Source organism: Ursus arctos, unplaced genomic scaffold (assembly GCF_023065955.2).
Source record: "Ursus arctos isolate Adak ecotype North America unplaced genomic scaffold, UrsArc2.0 scaffold_2, whole genome shotgun sequence".
Classification (NCBI taxonomy): Eukaryota; Metazoa; Chordata; class Mammalia; order Carnivora; family Ursidae; genus Ursus; species Ursus arctos.
Window position 1 is genome coordinate 97,631,090 of NW_026622874.1, and position 12,430 is coordinate 97,643,519.

Sequence of the window (12,430 nt, forward strand, 5' to 3'; positions counted from 1 at the left end):
TTAGCTATTGTTGCCACGCCATACATCATGTCCCCATAACTTATTTATTTTTAAATTAATTAATTTGTTTTAGAGAAAGAGTGTGTGTGTGTGTGTGTGTGTGCAATTGGGGAGAGGGGCAGAGAGAGAGAATCCCAAGTACACTCCACACTGAACATGGAGCCTGACCCAGGGCTCAATCCCACGATCCTGAGATCATGACCTGAGCCAACATCAAGAGTCAGTCGCTCAACCGACTGCAGCACCCAGGCACGCCCCGTCCCCCCCCCCCAGGGACTTATTTATTTTATAATTCGAAGTTTGTACCTTTTACCCCTTTTACCCATTTTGCTCAACCCCCTACCTCACTCCCCTCTGGGAACCACCAATCTGTTCTCTGTATTTATGAACTTCCCCTCCCCCCAGATTCCACACATAAGTGAGATCATACATATGCCATTTGTCTTTCTGTGTCTGACTTATTTCACTTAGCATAATGCCCTCGAGTTTCATCCATGTCGTCCCAAACGGCAAGATTTCATTTTTTATGGCTGAATCATATTCCATTGTGTGAGTATATCTATTCATCTATCTGTCTTATAAATATATATACATATATACATTATATATATTTAAATATACATAAATAATATATGTACACATATATATTATACATACATAAATATATATACATAAATGTACATTATATATACATAAATAAATTAGGTTATTTCCATGTCTTGGTTAGGGTAAAAATGCTACAATGAACATAGGGGAGCAGGTATCTTTTGGAGTTAGTTTTAAAATTTAAACATAGAGATTCTTATCCTTATGCTTAAAACTGTGGTTGGACTGCAACCAGGTGACCCAGAGGGAGAAGTCAAGTCCAGCCCAGTTCTGCTCAGCTGGGACCGGCGATTGTCCTGCAGGTGAGCTGCCCCCTTGTTGACAGGCCCATTCATATCAGGGAAGGATGTAAGGGGACCCAGCTGACCAGTGGGTCCCAGCAGAAGGTCACTCTAGAAGGTCACTGTAGGGTTCAGATGTCCTTGGTTCTAATCTTATCTGTACTACGTTCTCTTAGCCTATGTTCTCGTAGTTAGGTAACCTCATAGAGCCTCAGTTTCTCTGTAGAACAGGGATTATAACAGCAGCTACCCCATCAGGCTGCGATGAGGCTCTAGTTGAACTGATTCGTGTGAAGCCACTAGCAGAGTGCCCGGCAAGCTGTGAACTATGTGGCTAGTAACGCCACTGTTACATGGTTATATTTTTGGACTCACTCACACGAGACACGAGCTGAGTTTAGGGCGCTGGACTGTTGAATGACCCTTGGGCTTAGGCTCCCCGTGAAGGCCCATCCAGCAGCTCTTTCTGCCTGTATGTCAGTGACAGGGTAGCTTCTGTCTATGGCACACAGAGGTGGCAGGGATACAGGAGGGCTCGCTACAACTCCAGTGGCTCTGGAAGGCAGCCAACCGGGGCAGGGTGGCCTTCCTCACCCTTTAAGCACCAAAGCAAAGAAGACAGTGATACCACTGGGCTGTGTTCCCGGCTCTAGGCCTTCATTTGCCCAAGTTGTATGCAAATTTTGCATGACCCTCTTTGAAATTCTGGGACTCAACCTGAGGACATAATACTAAGGCTTCTCTGATCATTGGAATGTCAATCACTGGCAAACTGAGAGTCATTTATGACACTGCCCCCGGGGGCGCCCGGGTGGCTCAGTCGGTTAAGCGTCTGCCTTCAGCTCAGGTCATGGTCCCAGGGTCCTGGGATGGAGCCCTGCACCCGGCTCCCTGCTCAGTGGGGAGCCTCCTTCTCCTGCTCCCTCTGCCCCCCCCCACTCATGTATCTCTCTCTTTGCTCTCTCTCAAATAAATAAATCTTAAAAAAAAAAACAAGAACAAAAACAAACAGGGCCTCCCCCAGATTGTCTTTGGTTTAGGGCAAGTGGCAGAGGAGAGAGAACCATGGCATAGGGATGCATCTCAGAGTTGGGCCAGAACCCGGAGAGCAGCTGAACTAACCCCAGAGCTCCCCTAAACTCCGGAGCAGTCTGTAAAGGAAGAGGAGCCTCACCGTTCCACGGAGCTTGCAGTGTAAAGAAGCACACTGTGGATGTACAGACACGTCCGGGCAGCACGGGGTGGCTGGCCATGGACTGAACTGCCGTTCGTGGCCATGTGATCCTTAAAGCTTCCGGTTCCGGGAGTCACAGTCTGATTTTACCAATCGACAGGCACTGAATGTCAAGAAAGAATAAGGAAGGACACAGGAGAGGGCTAATTAGAATTTTTGGAGGAAGGGAAGTGAGGACTTTGCATTAGGAAGAATACTTGAGAGCTTGTAAATAGCATTTTATTGGGAAAGTAATGAAAGACAGGTAGGTTGAAGGAATGATGGCCGGCCGACTTATGCGCATTGAACACCGACCAGGTTCAGTAGTTTAGGCAGGAGATGAAGGGAGATGGTGGAGAAGGAGCTAACTTTGGATTGGGACTCCGTGTGAATGTATGTCTGTGTGTACGTATGCAAGCGTGCTTTGCAAGCTGCAAAACTCAGGAAAACACATTAGTTGTTCTAGAAAGGTGGCCGCTGATGGGTAGTTTGGCAAGCAGAGAGGAGGGTCAGGATGTGACAGTGGCGGGAAAGAAGAGACCAGGAGGCGAGGCTGGTGGCCGGGTCAGGTGCAGGAGCTGGGCTAAGGGTGGCAGAGGCAGAGCTGAGGAGTATGAGTCAGTCACACAGGTCACAGCAATTTGAGCTGGACTCAAGGCACAGAGATGAAGAGAGAAAGGGAGGAGGCTGGCATGCCGCGCACTTGGGTGGTTTGGTGTCTGGGGTTATCGAAGGGAGGATAAAGTGCTAGGAAGTAGTAGCGAGGATGGTAGGTGGAGCTCAGGTAGTGGCTTCAGGGAGACACACACGGTTTGAATGCAGGGAGCCACAGCCCAAGAGGAGACAGGGGAAGGAACGTGGAGGCAAGTTCCAGAGAATTCTGTCACTTGCTTCCTCGCCACCATGATTTTGCTGGGGGAGCGGTACAGTGTGTATCACTCGGTTTCATGTGGTTGGTCCCCAGGCTCTCCATTCATCTGGCGCCCAGGGAATGCCCCATCGGGGTACCCCGGGACAGACCCACGGTCCTTGCATTGTGCCCCGGAGGCTCATCGCGATGGTTCCTGCCATGTCCCCGAGATGCAATGCTCTCTCCCGGGAGCCACGTGGTGAAAGGCAGCCACGTGTGGGAACAAGATCTCTGCACATCTCGATCTACAGCCAAATGGGGAGGCAGGGGGACTCCATGAAAAAAGAGCATGCAAACTGTAGTCACTTGGCGTCTGCCTCTTGCTGGGTGTGGGGTTTTGTGCAAGCAACCTGACCTCTCGAAATGTCCACTCCTTATCTGTAAAATAGGGATGATTTTGGCCACAGCTACCCACTGTGCTGTCTTGAGGATCATGGGGAATGGTGGCTATGACAACGCTTTATAAATTATTTTTTCAACTCCTTTTTTTAAAAAAAGTAATCTCTACACCCAATGTGGGGCTCAAACTCTCGACCCCAAGATTGAGCTGCATGCTCTAACGACGGAGCCAAGCCAGGCACCCCCGGCAATGCTTTTTAAACCACAAAGTACCTTACAGGTGGCAAACATCACCATTCTTTAAGTGCAGAAAACTGCCTTTCTCGCCATCTTGCAAAACACAAAGGGGGGAAAGATCCTGGACAATTTATCTGGTGTGGGTCTGGATTAAAGGAAAAAAAACAAAACAAAATAAAAAACCAGTACTGTTTCTACAATTTTTTCCCAAATTGTCTGCATTCCCTCTCAAAAAAGAGACACGTGTCTCAGAAAGCCTGTTGTCAGAGGGCTTCCCCCCCCCACCCCTGTCCCGGGGCCCTGGATCAGAGACAGTGCCTGACCTGCTAATGCTCCCCCACTCCGCCAGAGAACAGCCAGATGGCCACTGCCACCTCCCTCCCTGTGCAAACATCTCTCACCCAGCCGAGTAAACAGGCCTCCCCGGGGAAAGAGGCGCCTCCATGCTGCTTCTGTGTGGTGTAGCCCAGAAACAAGGAGGCTGAGCCAGGGGCTCTGCACTTGGGTTATGTTTTCAATCCGGGCCCCCAAGCAACAGGGTCATCTGTCTTGGCTCCTTCTCTGTGTAAACAGGGCTGGCAGCCCATGTGGTTTGAGGACAGCCAGGCCCTGCTCTCCCTCCTCCCTGCAAACACATTACAAAGAATCTTTGTAACTGTCTCGCAGAGTGGCCCAGCCCAGAGGAAGGCAGCCCGCATCCGGGAGGGGTGAGGGGAGAGGAGGGTCTGGGGGTGGCAAGGGGAGGTGTCCAGCAACACCCCTATACTGTATGATGTGGAGGCCTCAGCTTTGCTGTGTCTAACCACCAGGGGAGAGGATCTGTCCCCAGAAGCAGAAACTGGGGGAGGGGGGCTGAGAGAAAGGGAGGGAACTGGCCCGATATCCTGCAGTCCCAACACCTTCCCTCCCATAGCATTTCAGGTGTGGTTAAAAAAAAAGGACTGAGCCCTGGACGCCTGGGGGGCTCAGTCCGTTAAGTGTCTGCCTTTGGCTCAGGTCATGATCCCAGGGTCTTTCATGAGGCTCCCTGCTCAGCGGGAAGCCAGCTTCTCCATCTCTCTGCAGCTCTCCCTGATTGCGCTCTCTTGCTCTGTCAAATAAATAAAATCTTAAAAAAAAAAGGACTAAGCCTCCTCTCCAAGCTGCACAGGATAGAAGAAAGAATATTAGTTGGAGGGTTGAGAAAACAAATAATATTCCTGCCTCCACCCCCCAGTGAGCTGTGTGCCCTTTGGATGGTGCCTTAACGTCTCTGAGTTTCCTTGTTTGGATAAATTAGAATTATACTCTCTGCTATTCCTTAAGCCCCCTTGATGTGACAGGGACTTTAGGTATGTTAATTTATTAATCCACACCACTACCCAATGAGGTCGGAATGGTTATCCCCACTTTAGAGATAAAGAAAGTGAGACTTGGCAAGCAGAACGGACTTGCACCGAAATACACACCGAGTAGCAGAAGGAGCTCTTCTCTCTGCCAAATCCCCATCCTGCCCCTGCAACTAAGAAAGGTGGGACTTCTTCCCTTGATGTGAAAGTCGAGACTAGACAGGTACTGGCCTACTTAGAACGGTCTTTATTGCTGGAAACAGAGGCTCTGACTCAGATAAGCCCGTGGCCTGGGAGTCAGGGCTCTGGCTCCGAGCCCCCACCTTTCCCAGAGATCTCCTCCTCCGGCCCTCATTTATCACCTTGGTTAAAATCCAGGGAAAGAGAACAATCAACAACTTGTTCCACCCCCGGGGGAGAACTTGGCAGCAAGTCTTGGAGTCCCTGTTACCACTGCTTCCATTCCAAGGCAATTCATAAACGTCTATATTTCCATGGCCCATCTTGGAGGCTGCGTGGGGGAGGGAGAAAACCTGTAACCCTTATACGTACAGACAAAAATGAGCGCTAGGAGGCTTTGCTAAGGGAAGAGGAAGCCGGGTTCAGAGGATTTTTTATTTTTTAAGACTTATTCATTTATTTGAGAGAGATAGAGCACGAGTGGGAGGGAGAGACAATCTCAAGCCAACTCCGTGCCGAGAGTGGAGTCTGACAGGGGTCTCGATCTCACGACCCCGAGATCATGACCTGAGCCAAAGCCAAGAGTCAGACGCTCAACCGACTGAGCCCCCGCAGGCGCCCCAAGGTTCAGAGGATTTTGACGATAATCTCTCAACAATGATATTCCAGGAGGAGGTTCCATAAATTCCTGCCGCTGGGCCAAGTGCAGCCCGCCCCGTGTTTTTGTAGTCAGAGATCGAAGAATTTTATGTTTTTAAATCGTTGAAAAAAGGGGCACCTGGGGGGCTCAGTCGGTTAAGCGTTTGCCGCAGGCACAGGTCATGATCCCGGCGCCCTGGGTTCGAGCCCCGCGGCATCAGGCTCTCTGCTCAGTGGCAAGTCAGCTTCTCCCTCTGCCTTTGCCCCTCCACCCTGCTCGTGCTCTCTTTCTCTCTCTCTCTCTCTCAGATGAACACATAAAACATCTTCAAAAAAAATCGTTGAAAAAAAATAAAAAGAATGGTGACATGTGAAAATTATATGAAATTCCAATTTCAGTGTCCATAAATACAGAGATTTTGGAATGCAGCCGTGCTCCTTCGTTTATACAGCGCCTGTGGTTGCTTCTGCACTACGGTGGCAGAGTTGAGCGGTTGTGACATCAACCATGTGGCCCGAAAAGCCTAAAATATTTACCATCTGGCCCTTTCCAAAAGAAAGTTTGCGGTCTCCTGTTCTAGGAAAAAGCCCGTGTTGAGGGGGAGGGTGTCGCCGTCCTGGAGGTGGGTATTTATAGAATCCCTTGTTTTCCGTAGAGCACCCACACCTTAACTGGGCCCGGTGTCCTCGGGGCCAGTTGGGTCTCGTTGGCAGCCTGAGGGGCGTGGCCTCTCAGACCCACAGTCCCTCGGTCCTGCTGTCCCAGGTCCCACCCTTCAAAGGTCAAGCCCTTTTCTCCCCCACATCCAGAGTGCTGGCAGCCAGGCTTGGGCTCCTCAGGAGGGAGACTGGAGGGTTTTCCCCTGGAAAGACTGACCAAGAGACAAGATTAAGACACTGGCAGTTGGGGGGCGCCTGGGTGGCTCAGCCGTTAAGCGTCTGCCTTCGGCTCAGGTCATGATCCCAGGGTCCTGGAATCGAGCCCCACATCGGGCTCCCCGCTCGGCGGGAAGCCTGCTTCTCCCTCTCCCACTCCTCTTGCTTGTGTTCCCTCTCTCGCTGTCTCTCTCTGTCAAATAAAAGAATAAAATCTTAAAAAAAAAAAAAAAAAAGACACTGACAGTTGGGAGTCTAGTTCCCACCGGATCCCCTAAGGGAAGCTCCTAGTGGACAAAGCCTGCCCACATGCAGAGCCTTGCTGGGAACTTCCCAGAGTCCCACGCTGACATGTGTGAATGGACCGCCAAGACGGTTGAGGAAAGCCCTTATTTTAAGGATGGGTGTGGTGAGGGCCAGGTTTGGGGCTGATCAAGGAAGACAGGACACCCTGTGACAGTGCCGTCCGACGTGTTTTCCTGGGTGGAGCGCGCACAGGATTGCATGAAAGGGGCCTTGCACAGACAGCTGGAGCATACGGTGGGGGGCGGGGAGTAGGGCAAAAGAACACTCAGAAGAGAGGGGACTAGGTGGAGAGGACTTGCCTGTCTAGGTGATGTCACTCAACAGCACAGTGGGGAGCTTCTGGGTCAGGGAACCCTAAGAGCAGCATTGGCTTGGGGGCTTTTATAGTCCTGGGGTTGGTCTTATCTCGAGCTAACTGATGTTGGGTGCAGTTTTGCAAAGCAGGCAGGCTCTGCATGGCTGAAAACACGTTTGGGTGGCTATATTTAAAGCAATAGGATGTGTAAGAATTTGAGTTTAGCACCGGTGGCCTTTGAGCCTGCTGCGAAGTCAACAACACAGGGGCCATCTTTAGCCTGTTTCAACAGGCCACAGCAAGAGCAAGACCGGGAAACCATGGCAATGTGGGAGCAGAAGGAAGCATCTAACCAAACCTCTGCTGTTAATGTCCACGGAGATACGAGAAGAAATTGCAGGATGCTTTATAAAAGGAACATTCAGAAAAAAGAAGGTGTATCTTGGAAATAATATTGCAAATATCAAATAGAGCAAAAATGAAAAATTCATTGGGAGAGAAGGTTAAGGAAATAGGCCAGCAAACAACGAAAAGACCAAGAGGTTGGAAATATGAGTGAAAAACATCAAAATTGGAGAAGTCAACCCAGGAGCTCCCACAGCTAAAGTTCAGAAATTTTGGAAAGAGAATGGAGGAAGTGAAGTAGAGGGAAATCCTCAATAAAGGAATTAAGGAAAATGTCACAGAAATCCAGAACACGTACGGTCCACTGCATGCTCAGCAAAAATGAATTTGGGAAGGGAGTCTGGGTGGCTCAGTCGGTTAAGCTTCTGCCTTTGGCTTGGGTGGTGATCCCAGGGTCCTGGGATCAAGCCCCATGTCTGGCTCCCTGCTTGGCGGGGAGCCTGCTTCTCCCTTTCCCTCTGCCTGTCACTCCCCCTGCTTGTGCTCTCTCTCTCTCTCTCTGTTAAATAAATAAATAAAATCTTAAAAAAAAAAAAAAAAAGATCCTGGAGTCCCCAGATTGAACCCCCTATCAGGCTCTCTGCTCAGCGGGGAATCTGCTTCTCCCTCTCCCTCTGCTCCTCCCCTCCTCATGCGTGCGTGTGCTCTCTCTCTCTCCAACTAAATAAATAAAATATTTTAAATAAGTGAATTTGGGAAAGAAAGAAATAACACCTACTCATCGATGTGAAATTTACTACTCAAAGGTTTCCAGAAACAAAAGAAGAGGTCTCATATAGAGGACTAAGAATCAGAATGCTTCTGGATTTCTTAATGGCAACACCAGAAGCTGGAAGACAAAATTCCAAGGAAAGATAATGTCCAAACTAGAATTTTATACCCAAACTGGAAAAAGGGTGATGAGGAGAGCGAAAGGACATTTTCAGATATGCAAGGTCTCAAAATATTTACTTGGCCAGCACTCTGTCTCAGGAAGCTTATGGAAAGATATGCATCACCCAAAGAAGTTGTACTCAGGAGAGATAAGGGATCCAGCAGCAGGAGACCCAGCATGGGGTGGGGCTGGGGCTGAGCTTGGGTCTAGGGCTCCCTGAGTGCTGCTGACGGGAGACAGGTGTCATGAGGCGACGGGTGTGCGGGAGCTGGGACAGCAGCCTGGCCATTTTGGAGCAGGAAGAAAGAGCTCTAGGATTTTTCTTTTTCCCCTTCTTCCTCTCCTCCTCCTCCTCCTTCTTCTTTAAATATTTTATTTTTAAAAAATATTTATTTATTTATTAGAGGCAGGGAGAGGGACAGGGGGAGAGGGAGAGAGAGAATCTCAAGCAGACTCCAAGCCCATGTGAAGCCCAACACAGGGCTCGATCTCACGACTCTGAGATCATGACCTGAGCCCAAATTAAGAGTTGGACACTCAACCGACTGAGCCACCCGGGAGCCCTGAAAAGATTTTATTTTTTAGTAACCTCTACACCCAACCTGGGGCTTGAACTCTCAACCCTGAGATCAAAGGTCACATGGTCTGCCAACCGAGCCAGCTGGGCGCCCCAAAAAAGTGCCAGGAGTTTTCTAGAGAGTAAACTACACGGCCTGCTGTGCTCAGGTTAAGACATTAAATTGTTCTCAAAACCTAAAAATGCCATTGTTCCCCTATGGAAAAGGACTTTTTTGCATTTCTTAAACCCCCCCCCCCCCATTTTTTTGTTTTGTTGTTGTTGTTTGACAATTTTTTTTTTTTAACAGGAGAAAATCAAATTTAATCGGAGTACCTTTGGGGAATCCACACAGACAGGAAATTCTGAAGACAATGAGCCAACACAAACTTATATATAAGCTAAAGAAAAAGATAAGGGTGTGAGGACACAAAGGGGAGAAAAGTCACCATCAGGAAGGTGAAAGGAGATGTTTGGAAAAACTAGATTGGGGACTCTGTTAATACCCCTCTGGCAGGCTCTCCTTCCAATGTAAATTTAGGCAGTCGTGGGGGAGGCAGAGCACCTTTCCTGCAGTCTGCTGGGTTTTTATTCCTTTTAATTCAAAATGATCTTTTCCTTCTTTTTTCTTTTCTTTTCTTCTCTTTTCTCTTCTTTCTCTTTTTTCTTTTCTTTTCTTTTTTAAGCTGACTCCATACCCAGTGTGAAGCCCAATGCGGGGCTTGAACTCAGGACACTGAGATCAGGTCCTGGATTGAGATCATGAGTCTGATGCTTAACTGACTGAGCCACCCAGGTGCCCCGTCACTCGAAATAATCTTTATGCCAAAGTGGCACATTTTGGATGTCTCATCCTGCAGCCCTTCAGTCCCCTTGTCTGGTACTTCCCTGGAAGTTCCACATGTTACAAGTTGAGTGTTAAATAGTTGGTCTCTTTGAGCCAGTCTTAGTCCTGATGACAGGTCAGTTTAGTTAAACTCGTTTTAAGAGGTGGTGATTATTCAGCGATTTTCAAAAAGCAATCAAGTCCTTCAGGTTTTCCACATCATTTGTCATTTGTGCATCTACTTGGTAAGAGCAAGAAGACAGAACTTCCTGGAAGGAATATTCTATCATCTGGTTGTCTCTGAATGGGAGATCATACTACCCTTTGCCTGAAACACCTTAATTTTCTTCTTTTACATTATGTAGCAAGCTCCCCCCCCCCCCCCCCACCGCCCATGCACAAAACTCACGGGCTTTCCAGACAGCCTGGAGCCTGTTCTTTTTTTCTTTCTTTTCTTTTTCTTTTTTTAAAAGATTTTATTTATTTGACAAAGAGACAGCGAGAGAGGGAACACAAGCAGGGGGAGTGGGAGAGGGAGAAGCAGGCTTCCTACTGAGCAGGGAGCCCGATACGGGGGCTCGATCCCAGGACCCTGGGATCATGACCTGAGCCGAAGCCAGACGCTAAAGATTGAGCCCCCCAGGAGCCTGTTCTAAAATGCATGCACAGGTCTGGGAGACTGATGAGCGTGCGTCTCAGCCAGCCATGCTGACGCCTGGTGAGTCCTGTCACCCCCTCCGCTGGTGGTTCAGAACTTGAAAGACAGCTCTTGTCTTCCTTCTGGGCGGAGAAGAAAATAAGAGCCTCTATCTGGAGAAGGAGTTTAGTGAAAAGAGCCCGAGCCTTGAACCTAAGCTGACTTGACTCACTGGCAGAGCAACGGTCTACATCTCTGTTTCCTCATTAAGGTTCTGGGCATGATAATGCCAACCCCACAGGACCTTGCAGGATGGGTCTGGGTTTTAAAAGTGATCGCATCATGGATACAAAGTGTCTAGCAGCATTCCTGGTTCGCAGCAGGTGCCTGACACTTTGTGGCGGCTACGCTGGTTCCTGCTATACAGTTTCCACAGGGCTTTCCTCTGTCCTATCTCCCAGATCTTTCAAGTATTATGTCCTATTTAAAAACAGACAAACCAAGGCTCATCAACAGCCTAGTAGCATGGGATCGCTCCTCTGGGGCAGAGTGTGACCGGGCAATGTTCTAACACAGACAGAGCCCTTGGGAAGGGAACTTCCTTGAAAGAGCAATCATCCACCAGGGGTTTTCCCTCCAGTCCCTTTACAGCTGCAGAATCGTGTGGTTGAGAACAGACTGGGTTATAGACCTGCTCCCAGAAAGAGGGCGTTTTAATGTTCCAGGTGGGACCAGAGGGATAAAGTGATGACAGGGGACAGAGTGGATTCACAAAATAATGTTTTTATAACCATTGCCTGAAAGGCAATTGGAAAACAAGTGCGTATGAGTCACTTTACTCTTGTAAATACATTTACTACATAAATGGGGTCAGAAATACCAGGGCAGTTTGCAAGAAGGTTTGAGAAATAAGCACTAAGTCCCAAGCAAAGGATAGAGTTTGTTTATTTTTAAAGAGGCTCAGGGTTCTCTTTGAACATCACAAGGTAAATATTTGTGTCAAACCATGTTTTCAAAATGGCATATGGAAAGGGTTGTGCCACGGATTGAATTTTAAACAAATTCAGACTTCTTGAGTCCCTTAGAAATAACTTTTAAAAACCTGAGAGACTATTGTAATAACTGACAGAAAAGCAGGATTCATGTTTAATTGAGCAAATTATCTGCACATATGAGGCTTTAGTTTACTTTTCCTCTGACGAGAAACGTACAGAGAAACTAAGAAAGTTACGTAGGTAGGATCATTTCATGTAGGGCAAAGAACCCACAAGGTCCCTGAGGACACCATTGTGTAAAGGATGTGTGTAATGTTGACCGAGGCAGGAAAAATGAGTTAAATCATGTCCCCACAGGAAAGCGTCATAAATTTTAGCAAGATTTCCATGCAGAGTGATTAAAAGTGTTATTTCTCAAAACATTAGCAAGAAGCCAATACATGTGGTTTGGATGCAGAAAAAATTATGTACAACAGTTAAGTATTACAAGAGTAAAATACATATAAATGGTTATTTCTAATAAACAACAGAAATATATTCCAATAGTCTGTTTATAGATTGGCTCTTGGGAGTCCGGAGTTAATTTTCCCAACTAAACAGTGCCGCAGACATCAATTATGCCCTCACAAGCGCTTAGCTAAAACATAATGTAGCCCAAACACGGTAGACCTGCAGTGAAAAATAGCAGAAAACATTACCGTGGTTCCAGAGTCTAAGTACAAAAGGAAAACAATGCAACTGGGTTAGAAACGCTATTCCTTTTGGGGGCTAGTATTGAAGGATTCCAGCGAGAGATTACTTCTGTGAAGGCTCTGAGCGGTACTTGGGCTTTTAAATGTTTGAGGTGCTGGTAGCCCCCATGTCATTTCACATGGGTATTTGGGGTCTTCTCTCTCTCTCTCTCTCTCTCTCTTTTTTTTAAGATTT